Here is an 18,414-nt window from a genome sequence, read left to right on the forward strand (position 1 = left end):
AGTTCATGACTTTGCCGTGTACTTGAATGTAAGACCTGCTAGCTTTGATGCTGAGTTGACAGTGTGACTCAAGTTGTGGTGTCCCTACATCATTTCTAAGAAATGCATCATGCAAGAAAAGAAATTCAGGAGTTTGTTGAGCTGTGAGCAACAAGAGAGTCAAAGAAGTCTGTGCTACAGTTGGAAGACTAGTTTTTATTGACTACTATTGCAATGATCTTAGATATCAAATACATTTTATGCAATGCTAAAGGTCAAAGCTGACAATTACAAAGTAAACTAGAGTACTGACATTATTCTGCTTTGAAAATTGTTTTATTACTTCCTTTGTTCTTCAAGAAAAATACGTGATATTGGGAAACAAGTAAAAGAGAACATACAGAGAGTGGGTGGCTGGGTTTTTTTGGGTTTTGTGTTTTGGTTTTTTTTAGCTAGAACTCAAGAAGTGACTTTAGCACTACAGGGAGTTACGAAAATATCAGCTGCAGCAGTCCATCCTGAGTGGAGAAAGTACAGCCAAGTCTGGGGAAGGAGTGTTTTGCCAGGGCACACACTTACCAGTGCGGACATAAGCAAGACTGCTTATTTTTTTTGGCAAAATAAACCATGCCAGCTCTTTTGAGTGTCGTCGTGTTGACACCAGGGACCCTTGCCAAACTGTGTTGATATGGGATTGTATCTTTTGCCACCTTTCCCTGAATTACATCAGGGAAGTTTTGCAACATAGATCTGATCTCTTTAATTTGAAAGAAGAAAAGATCCTTGGTTTTTCAGGCTTATTCTCTAATGAGTAGACACTGGAGTAACAGAGAACAAATATATACTGTTATCTTGCTACTTTTCATTGAAGTCTTAGTAGCAGGCATAGAGGCAGAAACTTTCTGGGTTTTGCACATATTCTTGGTATTAATTTTGCTGTGTGGGCAAATCGGTGCACTTCTCTTTGCCCTTCTTTCTCAATCTATGAAATGGAGGTAACGCTGCTCTGAGATTTGAGACGGCTGGGCAGTGCCATTGCAGGCTAAATGCCAGGGCAGTTTCAGAAACCTAAAGGAGTCAGCATCACTGTGACTTAGTTGGGAACAGTCCTGGTTTGGTCTGGGTATGTGTCAGCAGAAAAATTGACCTCAGGAGGGTAAGTCTGAAACTGTGACTTTTCTACTAGTGATGATAACGCCCTGAAATACCAGAGAAGATCTGCGCTGTTAAAGGAGACATGCTTTTGATGTAATCAAAGATGTAAGTGTCTTGTGGTTCGTTCTGTGGTAGCTGTAGATCTGGAAGGAAATTAGGAAATGTGGTTGTGAAAGAAAAAAAGATGTTGAGCAGAGCACTAGGAGACTAGATTACCCTCTTTTCTATAGGAAAACAGGAATTGGCTGTTTTCTTTAATGATCGGAAATAAGATATATTCAATTTCAAAGGGAGTTCTTGAAAGACTGGCTCCGTTACACCAACCTCTCTCTCTCCTCAGTCACGCTCCAGCTTGCCCTCTGGGCAGCCCTGTAAAGTTGTCCGCGGTTTGTTTATAGCCCCACCACCTCCCGTGTAAGACTCGGAGGATATGCTGGAAAGATAGCTGTATCTGCAGGCAGTACCTGCGCTGTGGGAAATTTTCTTTCTGCCAGACTAGAGGCTTTTAAGCTCCCACACTACTGGTCTCGTTCCTCTTTGCTTTGAAGGGAACGGAGTGTATCTGAATGACCCCACTTTGCATTATATGCAGATTGTATGGTTTCTTAAAACTACCCCGGCAGCAAAACCAGATCAGACAAAACATCTGGAGAAGAGATTTAATATACTGTAGGGCTTTGGTCTAACATGAAATGTTACCTGAAAAGTAAAAACCCAGAAAGCATTTATTGGAGAGATAGGAGAATGGTGTCCTCACAAGTACTTGTTTCTAGTCCTCCATTGCCCACGCAAGTCCTGCAAGGACTCTGTGCCAGAGTTTTTGCTGCGTAGCTGCTGGCTGATGTAGCTGGTATACTCTCAGTTTCTCTCTGAATGGTGCTTGGGATAGGAGGGGGTCATCAGAGAACTGAAGCATAGAAGGAGTGAAATAATAGCTGAAAATTGTCTCCTTTCAGTTTTAAGTCATTAGGATTTGTAGGCTCCCATTGACCACACTTGGCTGGCTGAAGAGCCCCCAGGAAGTTTCTTAACATACCAGAAACTTGTGCTGACACAGAATGGGTCAGGACTTCCTCTTCTCTCTTACTGCATCAGATGCGTAAGAGGCTGATGATCCATTGCACCATGCAGTGGAAGCAGGTGGCTTCTCCTGGCAGCTGCTGCTGCAGATCTGTCTGCAGGAGTTAGTCCCAGAGCTACTCCCGGGTTGTACCTCTGTGCAGATCAGAGCTTGCCTTGACGCAGGATGGTATGGACCAGACCCTGTCCTTATATCTCTCTGAAAAGGGAGGAGGGGGAGGTGTAACCTCACTGAATGTAAGTCATAGCACAAAGGAGAACTGGGCTCAGGGAGCACGCTGGAAAGAGCGTCAGGCTAGTGCTCCCACTGTGGCTTCTCCCCATGACGTCCTGAGGGCTTTGACTGGGGTGTGCTCAGTCCCTGCAAAGTGGAGGCCAGAGCTGCTGCTGCTGAAGTGTGTCACATTGATGCCGCCCTTGCTCCCGGAAGTTTGTTGTTCAAATTCTGATCTGAAGTGGGAAGGGAATTAGGGATCTTTTTCTTGGGTGTTTATTCTCCCCTCTGTATGTCCAGACTGCTGCTTAGAGCAGCGGACAAAAGGGTTTTGTAGCCTAGATTTGTGCAACGGTCAGGTACTGCCCCATCTCCCAAATTCCTGATTTCTGCAGCTGGTGTTATTTCTGTTCCTGTTTCAAAACTGCTTAAAATACAGAATCTGTGCACTTATTTTTCAGGTGCGTCCAAACTTTTCTCACCTTACTGCAGTGCATAGGTATCTTCTGCTTCTTACTCTGTTTGTCTTTCTCTGATGGCATTGAAAGCTTTCTCCCTTCCTCCCGCACTTGTGTAAATTAGCTGAGTTTATCTGAGTGCTTGAAGCCTAGTCAGGGCAGTTTGGTCTCAGGATTGCTGTAGCAAAACTTAGTCTAGCCAGACCTCAGACCCCGGCCTTGCACCACAAGAGCTCTCTGAAGCAAAAGGAGTTCCTCCTTAAAGGCAGCTGTAGTATTAGGATATCTTTGTACCCCAGAGGACAGCTCAGGACTCCTTGTTTCTTTGACACATCCTTGAACAAACATGCCAGTGCATGTAAAAACCTGAACAAATACTATTTTTCTTGGACTTTCACAGGGAGCACGGGTGAATGCCTGGCTCAAGCCCTCGCTGTATCAGACTGCTCCGGCGTGAAGTGCACACCAGCAGCACGGCTGTAAAGTGGCAAAGCCATGAAACACCACTGCAGAGAGAGATGGTGAATTCAGAACTCGGCTGCTCTGTCTTTTCTGAAGAGGTGTGAGCCCTATAAACAAAACTTTCAGCGCTAAGTTCCTCTCTCCAGCCAGGAAAGGGAGGGAATAGCCCACCTGGAAACAAAATTAACCCTAAGCACTTTTCCCCTTCCCAACTTATTAACATATAAAATTCTTGAACTGACCCCAAAGTAGATTTTTTACCCAGAAGAGAGGGCAAGTGCCAAGGGTTCAGTGGACTTTTACCACTATTGTTGAATTTATGTGGAAGATGGTCTGCTTTTGATGGCTGCGATCAGTAGTGCAGAAACGTGAGAGAGCTGCCTTTGGACGTGGTGGGTTTAGAGTTGGGGGCTAAATCTCTGATGAAGTTCCTATCACTATGTGCACCTGTGTTAAAGAGAAAGGAAGCAAGAGGTACGTAATTACCAGACAGTTACAGTTAAAAATGGAAAATAATTTCCAACCCATCATCTTTAAATTACTTTGTAAGCCTTGCAGGTTCCCAACTCCACTGTCTGTAAACACCACGCCTGTGTGGTGCAGATGTGAGTGAGTAACCATACAAATGAAGCATTAGCAATCCACACTGAATAAGCTGATAAAGCTAATCCAGGGGAGTAGGAGCTACTTGAACACCTTCTTTCAACATATCACTGTAGGTAACATTTTGTTTTGGTAGTCATGGAGTTTTTCCTGCTAGCTGGGCTAGTCAGGAGGTAAGAGACGGACTACTGTGTACAGAGTGATGTAAAAGGGTAGATCAGAGTTGTGGTTGCTACCTATGGTGGCTAAGGGCTTGCTTGGAGATGTAGTTATGACTGTCTTCATGCTCGTGCTCTCCTCTCCCATTGTGCTCTGGCCAATTTTGTGTGATGGACTATGTCACAGCTCTTAAAGCATTGCTCCCCTATCTCCTTGTGGGTATTCCCTCTAGGTTTTTATGGTTCTGCAGTGCTGCCTCCCCCAAGGGATAGTGATCAAGTGCCCTGCCACTGTTGAAATGCCACAATCGGCTGAAAATCAGCATTGCTTTTTCTCTTGTTCATCTCACCCAAGCCCCAAGTGCTCTTCCTCCTGTGTGCTTAAGATTTTTTGTTTGTTTTATTTAAAGTGATAAAGTCTTCATAATAAAATCTAGGCTTGCATTTTAACACATTAAGACCTACCATAGAAAGGAGGTCCTAAATAATTGTGAAGATCGTTGATGGTTTGCTAAAACTTAACACTGTCAGAACAGCCGTTTCTATCAGTCAGAGGGCGTCTGGGGCCATCTGTCTTCAGGTCTAACCTAGCAGTATAGTACCCACTCCTGTCTCACTGGGCGTTTATTACTGATGCTTGTAAAGTGCTTTGATGGTAAGAGACTCTAGGTGTTTGAGATACAGATATCAATATTATACTCAGAAGTCATCAATCGCCTATCTGTAGATGCTTTGCAGTAGTTATTTCCTAATGAAAATGGAAGTGCATATCCTGGAAAATGGTAGCATAACTGGTAGGGCAGTAGAAAAGGAATAAGGAAGCTTGCCAGCAAACCTTATGAGTCCAGGGTTTATTGAGCCTTGCATTGTATAATGGAAGTTGATGCTGGGTTTGGATGTGCTGATTGAATGTGACTTTTCACAAACAGATGTGAGGAACATAAGATAGCAAAAATATAAATATTCAGATGAGCTAATATTACAGCATTTCCAGCAAAATAACGCTCAGATACTTGGTCTTTCAACAGGTGATGTGTGCAAGCAGCATGGCATGCTTGTGCACGTATGAGGTTTCAGAAATTAAGTTGCTGTGTAAGTGAAGCTGGGTAGGGGATTAGGGAAGAGTAGCCTTTTACTGCAAAGGGTCAGTGTTATTACATATGTCTTCGGAGGCCTGGGGGTGATTGAGCTTCACTTTGGGCTCAACTCATTATGTAGAAGAGAGGACTGCTAGAAAGAACAATTACTGATTCTAATTTCTTCTAGAACTTACAGTTTAAAAGACAAGTTTAGTCTGTATTCTCATAAAAAAAATGTTTGCGAGCTTTTTGAGGAGAAAACTGCATGCTTTCTTGAAGGAATTGGAGAGCAGTCAACTGCACTGACATACAGTACCTGGCATTTGACTGTGCCTGAAGGCACTGCAAGGTGTGGGATGCTGCAGAGGGTAGACAATATTGAAAGAATTCCCTGGGGCTGAAGACACCTCTGCTTTTCCCTTCCTGCCAGACGGTAGCGATAGTGCTAACGAACTTCCCATCTTCTAATGGCCGCAAATGATAATGAACAGCCCTCTATGCTCATGCAGTGGTGCTGGCTTGGAACTCAAAGCAAAAGCAAGTCTTTGCTCATTGCTCATCTGCTGCTGTTCCCTTGCAGGTGATCCACGCTCAGTTCTGCGCAACCTGTTACGTGGGGTTTTGGATCTGCCATATTGGAGGAGAATAAAGCTAACGCATGGTCTGGGGCACAGGGACTGTCTGAGGAGCTGCACTGTGCCATGTTCTGCTGCGACAAGGAGATAAATGGCCACTGAAGGCTGAGCCTCTCCAGCTCCTAGTGACTGCAGAGAGGGAACTGCGTTCATTGCACTTCTCAGGTCATGCTCGTTCTAAGCAACAATGCTGGATAATCAGCTATTCAAAGCCATCTGGACTCGTTTGTCTATTTAAGTAGAGTGTCAGCTCTGGGCTAATCTTGCCAATTATCCAATCAACTTGTACCACTGAGAGCTCTAGCGCAGAGATGCCTCTGTAGCGCTTATTCATTTGGGTGGTTTTTACTCAGTTTACACCTATGCTTCTTTTATTTTGCTGCACCATGTGAAGGTGCATGTGAGCTGCCTGCAGGGCCTGGGCGAACTGAATGGAGAGGCTCTGGAAGGCCTTGCTGGGTTGGGGTTTTGCACCCAAAGTGCAGGATGGAGGCTTTGTCACGAGAATGATGATTTTCCCCTAGCTTGCAGAAAGGTCCTTGGTTTTCTTTCCTTATAACCTTGCTTAACCCAGCAGCTGCTCATGAAGGTTTTCATTTCTGATTTCTCTCTCCTGGCTCGCAGCCATGCTCCTGAGAGCCAAACTGGGAGTGATTCCCAGTCCAGATGTGATGGTAGCTCTCTGGGGGACCCCGCTGCCATGCTGCGGAGAGAGGATTGGAGTATATGGATGGTTTTAAGTAATGCAGTGATGTTGGTCTCAGAAGTCCTTGCCGGCTTACTCTTTTTATTCAGTCTGGGATTTGGGTTACCCAGCAGTGCATGTGTCAGCTCGACCCTGTTACCGGTTACATATCATAGTCCCCTACAGGAGCCTCAGATAAATGTTGTTTTAAACACTGAATCTTTCAACTTGGTCCACAATTTACCGGTGTGATATGCAACCAGTGTAAGACTGATCATTTCTAATGCTATAGAATAAATATTGATCTTGACACTGGCCCATTGTCCTGGTATGGGAGATGTGGAATAACTGTGCTGGGGTAGCAGTGTACCAGAGGAAAGGGCTCCTCCTGGAAAATGCGGTCGTGGTGTGACAACAGCATGCAGACTGTCAATGCACAGACTCTCACTGGAACAAAAAACAAGTTAGGAAGTAATGATTAAGATGTTAAAACAAATTTTCATCGAGTAATGGGTTTACCCTGACAATATCTTCTTCCTAACCACAATCCAAAGATTTTGCTGTTGCTATTGGCTTTACCTGGAAAGCACTCTAGATATTATCAGGACAGGTAGTCTGTTGAAATTTAGGATGGATATACCATTAGATGCCTGGTGCTTTAGTTATGATGTTACACTACTGATAAGGTGTGTAGTCACTACATCCTGTACTTATTTGCAAGCCCGTTCAGTCAGGCTAAGATACTGATTACATGCTTCTCAGTTGTGCAAAGATCTTTTGATTAAACATCTCACCATAATCTTTCCGAATTTCATTCGCACTATGTACTTTCAGGTGCTGCACATATAAATGAGAATATTCCCCACTTTGTCAGTCCCTCGACAAACCTGGATATTGGTTGAACTTTTTTTTTTTCTTTCCACTCAACCCAAGTATTCTTGTCGCTTGTGACATTTGTAGCAAGTCTAATATTATTAAATACATGTAGTTTTCTGAATAAGTCTACTTCAAATGTATGCACACAAACTGTGTATGAATAAAACAGATAAAGGAAAACTAAAGTCTACAAGATAGCATCATGTTGAAAATGAATGTTTTGCAATCATCCTGAAACACTGCGTATGAGTTCTAGACTTATTTCTAATACTTGCAAACAGGAAAGAGAATTACTAATCCTGACTAATCTATCTAGCAAGTGCTTTTCTATGACCTGAAGGACTGAAATAAACCCCACTTGTTTGCTTGCTTTGGAAAAGAACCAGTTTTTCTGCGTGGAAGGAAGCAGGACAGAAATGTGGCTCTTGGGCAAGAAAGGGGAATTTAACAGGGCTGCAAATCCCCCCTCGTTCTCCCCACTGACTGCATCTTCTCACTCTTGTCCCTCTTCCCACTTTGCAAGAAAAAAAAGGATCCCAATACAAGGTTTTATAAAAAACCCCCACACTTTCCCTAACTGAGAAGCTGGAACACTTCTGTGCCAAAAAGTTACTGAAAGAAAGAGCAAGTGTACATTGAGCTGAGCAAGGGCGTCCAAGGAAGAAGAATGAACTCTTTTTTCTTTTTTTTTTTTTTTTTTATTAGGGATTTAGGTCTGGATTTCGAGTTGTTGGTTCAAAGAGGAAACATTAAGCAAATTGGAGATGGCCTTCTTTTTACCAGACCTTACCACGTGGCAAGCCAGGGGAATCTTGTCCTGGATTTCAGTGGAAGTAGGGCTGAGAGAGTCAAACTAACCTGAGAGTCCCTCAGCACCAAAAGTTAACTTGTTTCTGTTGGACTGGGAGTCATTTGTAAAGAATTTTGATGCACAAAAATAATTACATAAATCTTAAAATTGGAGTGTTATCTGAAAGATACAAGTAGCTTCCTATAATTTTGAAACAGTATTTTTGACATTTCACTTTGAATTTGTTTCACATTTTTATTTCTTAAGGATAATTAACTAATTAATTTTACAGTTGTGGTCTCAAATGAGTAAAAAACAAGACCCTCCCTCCAAAAATACGTATCTGGGGTTCTGCTTCCCAAGATTTAGACTGTTTTTTTTCTAACCAGAGGTGCTACGCAATTGCAATTTGGTGAGGAGGCCCTTTCGTATTTGCATGTCCTGCAGAGAAGTCCCTGCTTGGCGGGAGGGTGCTGCTGCTCTGCCAATGCGCCACATGCTCTATCAGTGGAAAAGGTCAGCAATGGTTCTTTCTTGAGAAATTTTTTTTAGTATCATGAAGAGTTTGGACACTTGAAGTTTTTAAATTGTCAGAGACACTTTGGTCAAACCCATTTGCTTTGGTACTGTAAAACTCTGTGGAAATCCTTTACGGATGCTGAAGAGAATTTTTTACTTGCTGGAGAACTTGCATTTTAAGACATACACATTCTTAAGTTATATATGTGTTTAAAATCTGATCATACCAAGGGTAGATAAGAGTGTGGAAAACCAGTGCCATCTTACTGTAGATAAAAACTCACTGAGCAGCAATAGATCTCCTAGGCAGTGCACTGCACCCGCTGTGAATTATTAATATCCTAATCTAGATTCTGTTGAAGCTAGGGGAAAGATTTTCATCAACTCCAGAGGAAGCTGAATGAGGCTATTAGCTGGCCCCAGTGTTCACATTCGTACGTAATCACGCTAAAGGACTGCTAAAAATTGAGTGCTGGCTTATTTGTTACTATAGTGATAAGGAGGAGACCGTTACTGTATATGGCCTATTTGGACTGGTTGAAAAAGGTTGAAGACGATCTCTGCATTCCCCCCCCCCGCCTTTGTATTTCCATTTCACAATTCTTATCAAATTAACCTGACAGAAATGTCCTCGTGGTTCGCTACGCTATGCTACAGTAGGTGATAACAAATTTCTGGAAACATCTGTTGCCATGCTTCAGTTGGGTAGATTTTCCTGAAGTTTAGGACGATGTAGCTTTTACTTTGTGTTCTGAATGACTGCATGATGCTGCTGGACGCTGACACATTTTTGTGGCATTCTAGGCAAGCTCAGACTCCTTCTCATGGGAGGTAAAACTCCTTCTGCACGGGGCAAAGCCGTGCCTTCCACCACTTTCTGGGAACGTGATAAAAGTCCTTTCATCCCTGTGAAAGCAAGATGTCTGATAACTCAGCGTAGTTTGTGACTGTGGTTGCCCCAGGGTTTATAGCCTGGGCTTTGAAAGGGTTTTTTTTCTGTGCTTAGTGGGGTAGATAACAGTCGAGAAGAAGTTGCATTCTTCAAGCCTCTGAACGGAAAAAAGAGAATATGGAGTGTACTGAAGGAAAATGAATTGAACTCATATTTTTACAAAGCTAAAAGATATCTTTCAGCTTCAGCAGTTACCACCGATGGTTCAAGATGAGTCTGTGCATAGTAAGAGGGACTTGCTATGGGATGCACCTGACGTAACGTGGCTTTCTTTCCAAAGAGGGTACAGAACATGAGGATCATGCGTGCTCACCCGCAGGCCGCCCTGCAGCCCCAGCCGAGGAGGTCATACGCCAGCTGAAGGCAGAGTGGACGGAGCTGTGCCATTACAGAGGATAAAGCAGTTGCCATGGGGGGGGGGAAATATTATCCCACTTTCTGGAAAGGTTACTAGCTCTTGGGATTTTTTTCCTTTATTTTTTGTTAACAGCTAATTTTAAATTTCTAAATTTTCTAATTGGTTACCAGCTAATCTCTAAATTGTTATCTAAAGGTTACATCTGCTTTATGCTGCCTGTTAAGGTGTGTTAGTCAAAGTGAGCAGAGGGAAGTTTGCACTCGCACTCTTGTAATGTGAAAGAGCCTATGCAACCTGCACATTCGCAATTTTTTTTTTAACGTCAAAACCTGAAGGGGAAGTATAGGATGCTGAACTTTTTACCACATTTGAGATTTGCTAAACAATTGTGAAGTTTGTGGTTTCACTCTAAGACACTGTGGGTTTAGTGAAAAGAGCAGCGCCTGTATTTAACCTTGTAGGTGTGCAGTTAATAACCTAAACACAAAAATGAGTAAGCAAAAACTTCCTTGTCTGGGCTTATTAGATAATTTTCAGCTTGTCATTAACTCGGTCAAGCCAAACTGATATCTGCTGCATTCCTCAATGATTTGTGCCAAATCATATGTTTCAACCCTTAGTAATTTCAGCTGCAAGTCTATTTTAATCTTGCTATTTTTTTTAAATGTACTCAGTGCTCCACACTAATACCCCTGGGTCCTCATTCTCCACGGTCACTTCAGGCAAATAAAAGTTAAAAAAAAAAGATCTGCCCAAAATGGATGGTTTTTTGAAGTTCTGTCAGCAAATCCTCATATAATGGAAACTGCAAGTGTACCTGCCGCGGTACCTGCTGCCAGGCAGGTGAGATGGGAATGCGAATGCAGTTGTCGTTCCCTGGCCAGCTACGTGCCCGGGAAGCTGGGAGGCACGGACTCCTCCATGACCTTGGGGCGAGCATTGCCACCTGTTGCCCTTTTTACACAAAAGCAGCCTGTGCCAGCCAGCAAGAGCAAGCGCTGACCTCTCCTCCGGGGAGAAGCAAACAGAGCCCAGGAGGGCAGTGAAGCATCCTGGCAGAGCAGTCTGGCTTAGAGTATACAAAATGTTTGCGACCTGCACAAGAACCCTGGGCTTCACACGTCTGTCACCGCTGCTAAGGGCCCCTGCTTGCTGGCCTTGCGAGTGCCGCCCCGTGCATCCAGCACTGCTCTTGCCACAACCAGACACTCCAGGCACTAGTGCTGGCTGCTGTTGCAGGGAGCATAGGTTAAAATGGCTCTTTCAAATTGATCGGTTGTATGATTTCTCTTTAAACATCTTTATAATATTAATTAATTTCAAAATACAAATAATGAATGGGGGGTCAAATAGGAAAAGAAATTGTAAACTGTCTATATGTCTTCAAGTAAAATGATTGCTTTTAGTTTAGCTAATCTAAATGTGTTTGGCTTAATCAACTTAAATAATTTTTATTTAACAATAAACTTTGTCTGAACTTAAAATCATTGCTCTTTTCACCTACTGCATTGATCTATTAATTTCTTAGCTCCTAACTCTGTTTCTCTCTTCAGCCAGGGAGAATAAATACATGCTGCCATGCTATCTTTGCCTTGTGGGAAAAAAGGTCATTATCTAAGCAGTGACCCAACCGCTGGGGCGTTTTGCCTATATATCAAAATTCAGGCTGGTCACTTGTTTTCAAAGTTGCTATATGGTTTTGTTGAGAATAGGTCCTAGCCACTGGGAAGCAGTGATTGTACTGGGTTGTTTGGTGGCATCTGGGACTCACTAGCCCATTCTAGAGGCTCTAGTTCTGTTTCCTTACGTGATATGTTAAAGTTGGAAAGTTGTCAAGGACCGTCATTGTTACAACAAAACGACTCAGGTATCATAAAAGCAATGAGAAAAGTAGTATGGAGAGAGCCTGGTTAGGATTTTGAGGTGCTTGCGTGTTGCTCCAGCCAGAAGCTGGCCGGCGTCGGTCTCCCTGGTCTGCTGGTGGACTCCACGGCACTTGGCAGCCAGCAGAAACCTGTCTCTGTGTTCTGTAACATGCTGTAAGTGCCATCGTACTTCATTTTAGGGTCTCCATGTACTCTATAAATTCCAAATTTATGGTAGTGATTAAGAGACTTTTTTTGAGAGTCTCTTAAAGCCTCAGAAATACATAAGAGATATAGCCATATAAAATTTGTACTATCACACAGAGGTTAAAAACCTTGAAATAGGATCTGCCACTGTTTCATAGCAGAAAATATAAGGAAGGAACTTAATGTATTTATTTTTGAGATAGAGTAATTTAGGTTTCTTTGTCTCTAGTAAAGTTTGTTGCTGCTAGGTATTTCTAGACAGAGATTTTGGAAAATCTGTAAAGTACCAATATGTAGATGTACACAAATGTTACATAAAAATGAAGTTGAGCACTTCAAATAATAATGTTTAATAACATTAAGCAGTTTGTTAGATGAAGTAGTATTCAAATATTCCTCCAGGCCCGTATCTGTAGGAGAAATAGGGATTTCATTACGAGGATGCACAATAAAAGATATTTTTCCAAAGATAAATGCCTACCTAGTGCTTTAAACAGCGTTGGATGTAGCTGACTCTAGGAGGTTTGCATCTTAAAATATTAGAAAACAATATAGAGAATAAACTTAAACTGTTAAAATATCCCCAGACATGTTCATGAGCCCCTCCCACAAGACAAGAAGTTGCACATCATCTCCTCACTGTGTGACTCCTCAGCAGTGACAGCTGATGTGCAACCTCCTGTCTTGCGTAGGGTAGGAGAAAGGAAGCAACCTCAAGCAGCCTCACACGTGCCTCTGGGCAGGAGCTTGAATGCTGGCAAGGGGAGGACAGCTTGCAAGGACAAACGTGCTCCTGTGTGGGGCAGAGGCTCCCGCATCCCGTACCAGGGATCCCTCTGCACCAGCAGGTGCTGCGTGAGGCGATGGAGGGTGGCACTGATGGCAGGCCATGGCTGGAGCTAGGGAAGATCAGGGGTATGATAAAGTGAGGTCTCCGAGGTGGGTAGTTGGGGTGGTAGGTGTTGTAAGCATGGCAGTGGGACGGGCTGGAGAAGCACTAGGTCAGAAGTGATGGCTTGACCGGCTCATGCTGTTCAGGACCAGGATAGGGGAACTTCATTTCCAAAAACGACTCGGTGTCCCAACTCCAAAGCTTGCTTGGGTCCATGCACTATGGCAGAGTGCATGCTAGCCAGTGCTGACTGGCAGGGAAATGGTGCCAATACCTTGTAGCTATTTTGTGTAGACAACTGGATATATGCTCAGCATGTAATTTGATTAATGGTGGTTCCTGATAACATAGGCATGGCCAAACAATGCTTATTTTCCACTTATTAACACCATTTTACCGAGGAGAGGCATATTTAGCCTGTTTTTCATGTCTATTTCCTATAACTGGGAGTTTGCGTAGGAAGGTTTGTTATTCACAAGCCAGACCTATTTGTTTTCCTGTGCAGCACAACTCAGTGAATCACACCATCCCAGTGCGGAGGGTGGAATTGTTTCCACCCATTTCCAGAGACAATACAGGTGATTTATGATGAAGGGCCTTGACAAGTTGTTCTTTTAATCCCTGGGTTGGCTTTTATCCCAAATGAAGATGTAGTTTACTGACGTACCTTGTTGTGGAATACTTCAATGGGGTGTATGTTGGCCACGCTGATCTTATCCATGTCCTACAAGTCTTTCATTAAAAATATTCCCAGGGCTCGTCTTCCCCACAGCGTTAACCTGTGTGTTGGCTCTAGCTCTCACCCTGTCTAAACACAGCCTTGCAACGAAGCATGAAGGAGTATGCAACCTCAGTTTTGTAGCCAAGTAGGAGAATTGACTAAAGCCTGAGCTACTCCAGCTGCCAACCTGAGATCCCTGCACTTAGTCCCCCTTTCCTGCAGGAGCCAAGCACTGGAGGAGGGCTTGCCACACATGGGAATCATAAGGTTTTTCCAGAAGCCTGTGTTTCAGCGTCTTTTTATGCTCAGTGGTATTACATGGGTGGCTCCTGTGAATCTTCTCCCTCTGTTGAAGCTAGGCAGCTGATAACCTCCAAGGCCTGCTCGCCCATCATCTTGGACTGGCATCTGCAGGCTCGCCTTGTTTGGCACTTGATGGGCTCAGGCAGATGAGATGTGGGGCCATCCTTTCAAAAGCAGAGCTCTGTTTACACACATCGTTTAAGTGTTGTGACATAGGTGTTATATGAAAATGCACATGACAGAACTGATGTGAATGTCCCAGTATGCAGATGCGTTTTGTAAGAAATAAGGTTCACTGAGGCTTTTTTGAATGCTAGGCACTAATTTAAAATCAAAGCACCAAACTCACTATGTACAAGCTCTTTGGCTTTTGGAAAGGGCTTGGTCCTCATTAATTCTTCCTGTGTGCTGTTTCTGGCCCCTGTAGGTACTAATGTTGAGTTGAAGGAGCCCAAATGAATCTTTGCAGTGGTGGAGCACGCTGGTTAGCCGGCAGGTTTGGGGAGGTGAGCACGCTCAACTTGAGATTATCTTTTAAAAGCAGATGTCCCTTGCCATGACATCTGGCCTGCTCCTGGGGCTGAACTTGTGCTTGTGCACCAATACTCATTAGAAATAGTTGTGAGGTGGTGAGGGTATGTGAAGAATGTGAAAACATGCTGTGCATTTGGAGGTCATTGCTGGCGAGGGACGTTCAATATACTGTAGTCTGGCACTACTTGGAGCTCTGCTGTTCAGTTTTGTGTTAAATGTGTGCTGGTGAACTGTAAACTGTAGCAAATAAAACAACTTACTCCTTTTGTCAGCCAGAAAAGATTGTGCTCAGGATATGTTCCAACCAAAAAGATGGTATTTTATTTTTTGACACAGACACTTCGTTTCTCAGTTGAAGTTTAAACATAATAAATATTTAACTTCTGAGCTTTCTTGCTCTGATTATTTCTGTGTAATATTTTACTCCATATTCAGTTAAGCAAACGGAACTTTATTGTCAGTTTATGTATTTCTGTAACGTAGCTTTATACATTGCAGCTTCTGTTCTCAAGTAGATTTTAGAAGTAAAGAATGTAACCTTTTATCTTTTTTGGGTGATGCCTTTAACTCTCCTCCAAAGGATAGATACGCAGAGCAACGGTGATTGGGGAAAATATTTTACAAGAGGAAAAGTGAACAAATGGGCATGGTTGGCTTATTCGTATTGCGCTGGCAGAAACAAACAGCAGAACATCCTACTTACGTTTGTGGTTTTACTTAAATAACTCTCAAATTTGAAAAGCTTCATGTTGATCGTTTGGATGAAGCAAGTAGTAAACTTGCAAGTAAACTTGCGCACATGTACAGCTTGGAGGAGGAAGGGGGGAAATGCAGCCTGTGAACCGAAGTCCAGAGAAAGAAAGAGGACTGTTGGCAAACGAACTGGCTTTAGCACAATTTAATCTGCCGTTGCTTTATGCTGGCTTTTCCAGTCCTGTGTCATTACACAGGTACCTTGTCATTTGAGGAGTAACATTCATGTTAGCCTGACATAAGCAAGCTGAATCAGTTATGGCCAGGTTGTCTTCTTTTTACTGGACAGAATACTACTTCCATAGGACTCCTCTATCTCCTTCACATCTTCTGGGGTTCACACTGACACCCCAGTGCTGTGGAACAGGCAGTTCCTGTGTGCTGAGTGTGAACTAAATGGGGACTTTGTCAGTTCCTACCAGCTGCTGATCATCAGAAGATCTCAAACCATAAGCTACATAGATCCCAAACCATAAGCTTCGAGGGAGTAGGGGGCAGGAGAAGGAGAAATAGTTGATAAACAAAGACAGTAACAGAAAATGGAAGGAATGGTAGGCATAGCTGAAAAATCTTTTCTGCATTTTAAAAACCCACAAAATCCTCAAAAACAAAATAATTGCATGTTTGAAAACATGTATTTGCTATTTAAGTTGGCTTTGGCACAGAGTTTCCTTTTTTTTTTCTGAAAAATCTCTATATATATATTTGTGTATGTATGTGTATATATATCATGTCTCTTTTCTGGTTTGCAATAGAAGTTTTGCAAACGTTTTTTTTCCTGTGCTTTTATACAGGGGATTTCATAAACACTTTATTTTTCTGGCTAGATACCTCAATGTTTAGAAGACCTATATTTCATGGAACTCATTACATTCATGACTTCCTTACTTCTGTCTTTCTAAGTTGAAGAACTGTTTAAGGTAACATAACAAGCGTGACCGAAGCATGGTTTAGGCTGGCCCTGTCCAGACCTTCATCTGCCAGTACAGCTCATTCATGACATCAGTATGTTTGAGTTTGCGTTCAAAGAAGGAAGAAGGAAGACAGATGACTATGGTATTCAGGAAACCTCCAAATATGTTTTCCTCTCTGACCTAGGACAGAATTTCTTACTTCTAGGAGGCTCTTACCTTTGGGATATTTGCTGCTGTGCCCGATACGATGAGGTTTCTTCAGGTGAAAATGCACCTGTATAGTGAGATAGACCTGGAAAAAAATGGCATAGAAATAACCAGATTCAGTTGTCCTAAACAAACCAGTCATCTGTTGCAAGCCTGCAATATCTTATTCTAGTCTATTTTTCACACAGTACCTTTTTGTCTAGCCCTAGCTGTCATATAACCTCAAAGAAACTTAGGTCCCCAGGTCACCACTGTCTTTCAATGTGTGGCAGGAATACTCCAGGTGACATGCAACCAGACACATGCCATATATCTCTGTGAGAGCGGGGCATGCTGGTGTCGCTGCCAGTGCCCTGGGGACACCTGTAGGCCTTAATGGCCCTGAGCAGCCCCACCTGGGACCCCTACCCACGCCCCTGCCCAGTGGTCCAGGGGCTCCACTTAAGCTGAGGCCTGGGCCATGCCATTCCCAGCCCTCTTCTTTGCTCTCCCAGCTTCCTGATTTGTTTTTCCTGGATGGAGCCTGGAGGGACATTGCAGGTAGCTTGTCTCCAGCCCCGTCTCCTGGATGAGCCGTAGACATATGTCCCAGCCTTGTCTTCAGTCCTGGTGCTGGCTCCTGCTGCTCCCCACTGGGTCTCTGCAGGTACCCCAGCCCTGACTTGTATCCCAACTTGCTGCAGGCTGTCAGCAGAACTGGTTGGTGACACCTACATGGGTGCCCTGGGACTGCTCCCTGGGGGAGAGCATTGCCTCTGCTGGAGTGGCCTTCAGCTCCTTGCTGACTCCCCGCTATGGAGTGACCCCACTCCCCCTTCCTGCTCCCTGGCATTTCCTGTCAGGATTTATATTCCCTTTCTCAAGTGTATAAAACAGTTACAAATGCAAAACAAACGTTGTTCCGTTTCCCACGAGGAAGAGGGTTGACAAGACATAAGTAACTGCCTGCTCAGTGGATGCGGTAGCTCATGTTTTTTAATTGCAATATATGCTAGACATTTTGAAGTGCTTATTTACATAACATTTCTTTGTTTTTCTTCTCTTGAGATTCCACGCAAGTGTTAGCAGATGCAGATACAGTATGGTAGAAGACCAGGCAGTCTGTTTTGTATAAAAATGATACACTTGGGATGGCTCTCAAATGGTACACTTGGGATAACCTGATTCAGTAGAGTGATGTGCATGCCCTGTAAATCAAAATAAAAAGAACACAGCTAAGCGATTTTTTTTTCTGGCAGATGCTTAATTTACATTGTCAATGATAGCCAATACATGTATATAAGAACAGTACTTCAATATCAATATTATTGGGAAAAGCAAATGCTGGTGCTGAAAATTCTATAATACCCATACATTGCTGAAATGGAAATCCTCTGGTTTGGGTAATCTATTTACAGGATAATTGTTCTGTTAACGAAATGGTCCCGGGGAGAAGAGAGGTCCAAGAAAACTGGTTGATTTTTCAAGGATCACCTTCTCCAAGCTCAACAGTGGTCCATCCTCATGTGCAGGAAATCAAGCAGAGATGATCCTTCCCCTCTAGTCAGCACCGGTGAGGCCACACCTGGAGAGCTGTGTCCAGCCTGGGCTCCCCAGTACAAGGGGGACATGGACGTACTGGAGGTAGGCCAGTGAAGGGACATGAATATGGTAAAGAGACTGGAGCTTTTGTCATACAAGGGGAGACTGAGCAAGCTGGGATTGTTCAGCCTCAAGAAGGGAAAGCTTGAGGGTAAGGGCGATCTTGTTGGTGTGTATCAATGTCTGGTTGTGGCTGGGGGGCGAGAGATGGAGGCAGACTCTTCTTAACGATGCTCAGTGAAAGGACAAGAGGCAATGGGCACAGACTGGAATACAGGGAATTCCCTTTAAACAAGAAAGCCAGAATCGCCTTTTGGATCTCTTTATTTACTTATTTGGTTTATCTGATGTACTTAAGGAGAGCAGATTTCCCTAGTGAAATGGGTTTAGAGCCTGTATGCCCTGTACATCGATAAAAAGAGTTGGTGACATCT

The sequence above is a fragment of the Pygoscelis adeliae genome, unplaced genomic scaffold, assembly GCF_000699105.1.
Source record: "Pygoscelis adeliae isolate BGI_AS28 unplaced genomic scaffold, ASM69910v1 Scaffold167, whole genome shotgun sequence".
NCBI lineage: Eukaryota > Metazoa > Chordata > Aves > Sphenisciformes > Spheniscidae > Pygoscelis > Pygoscelis adeliae.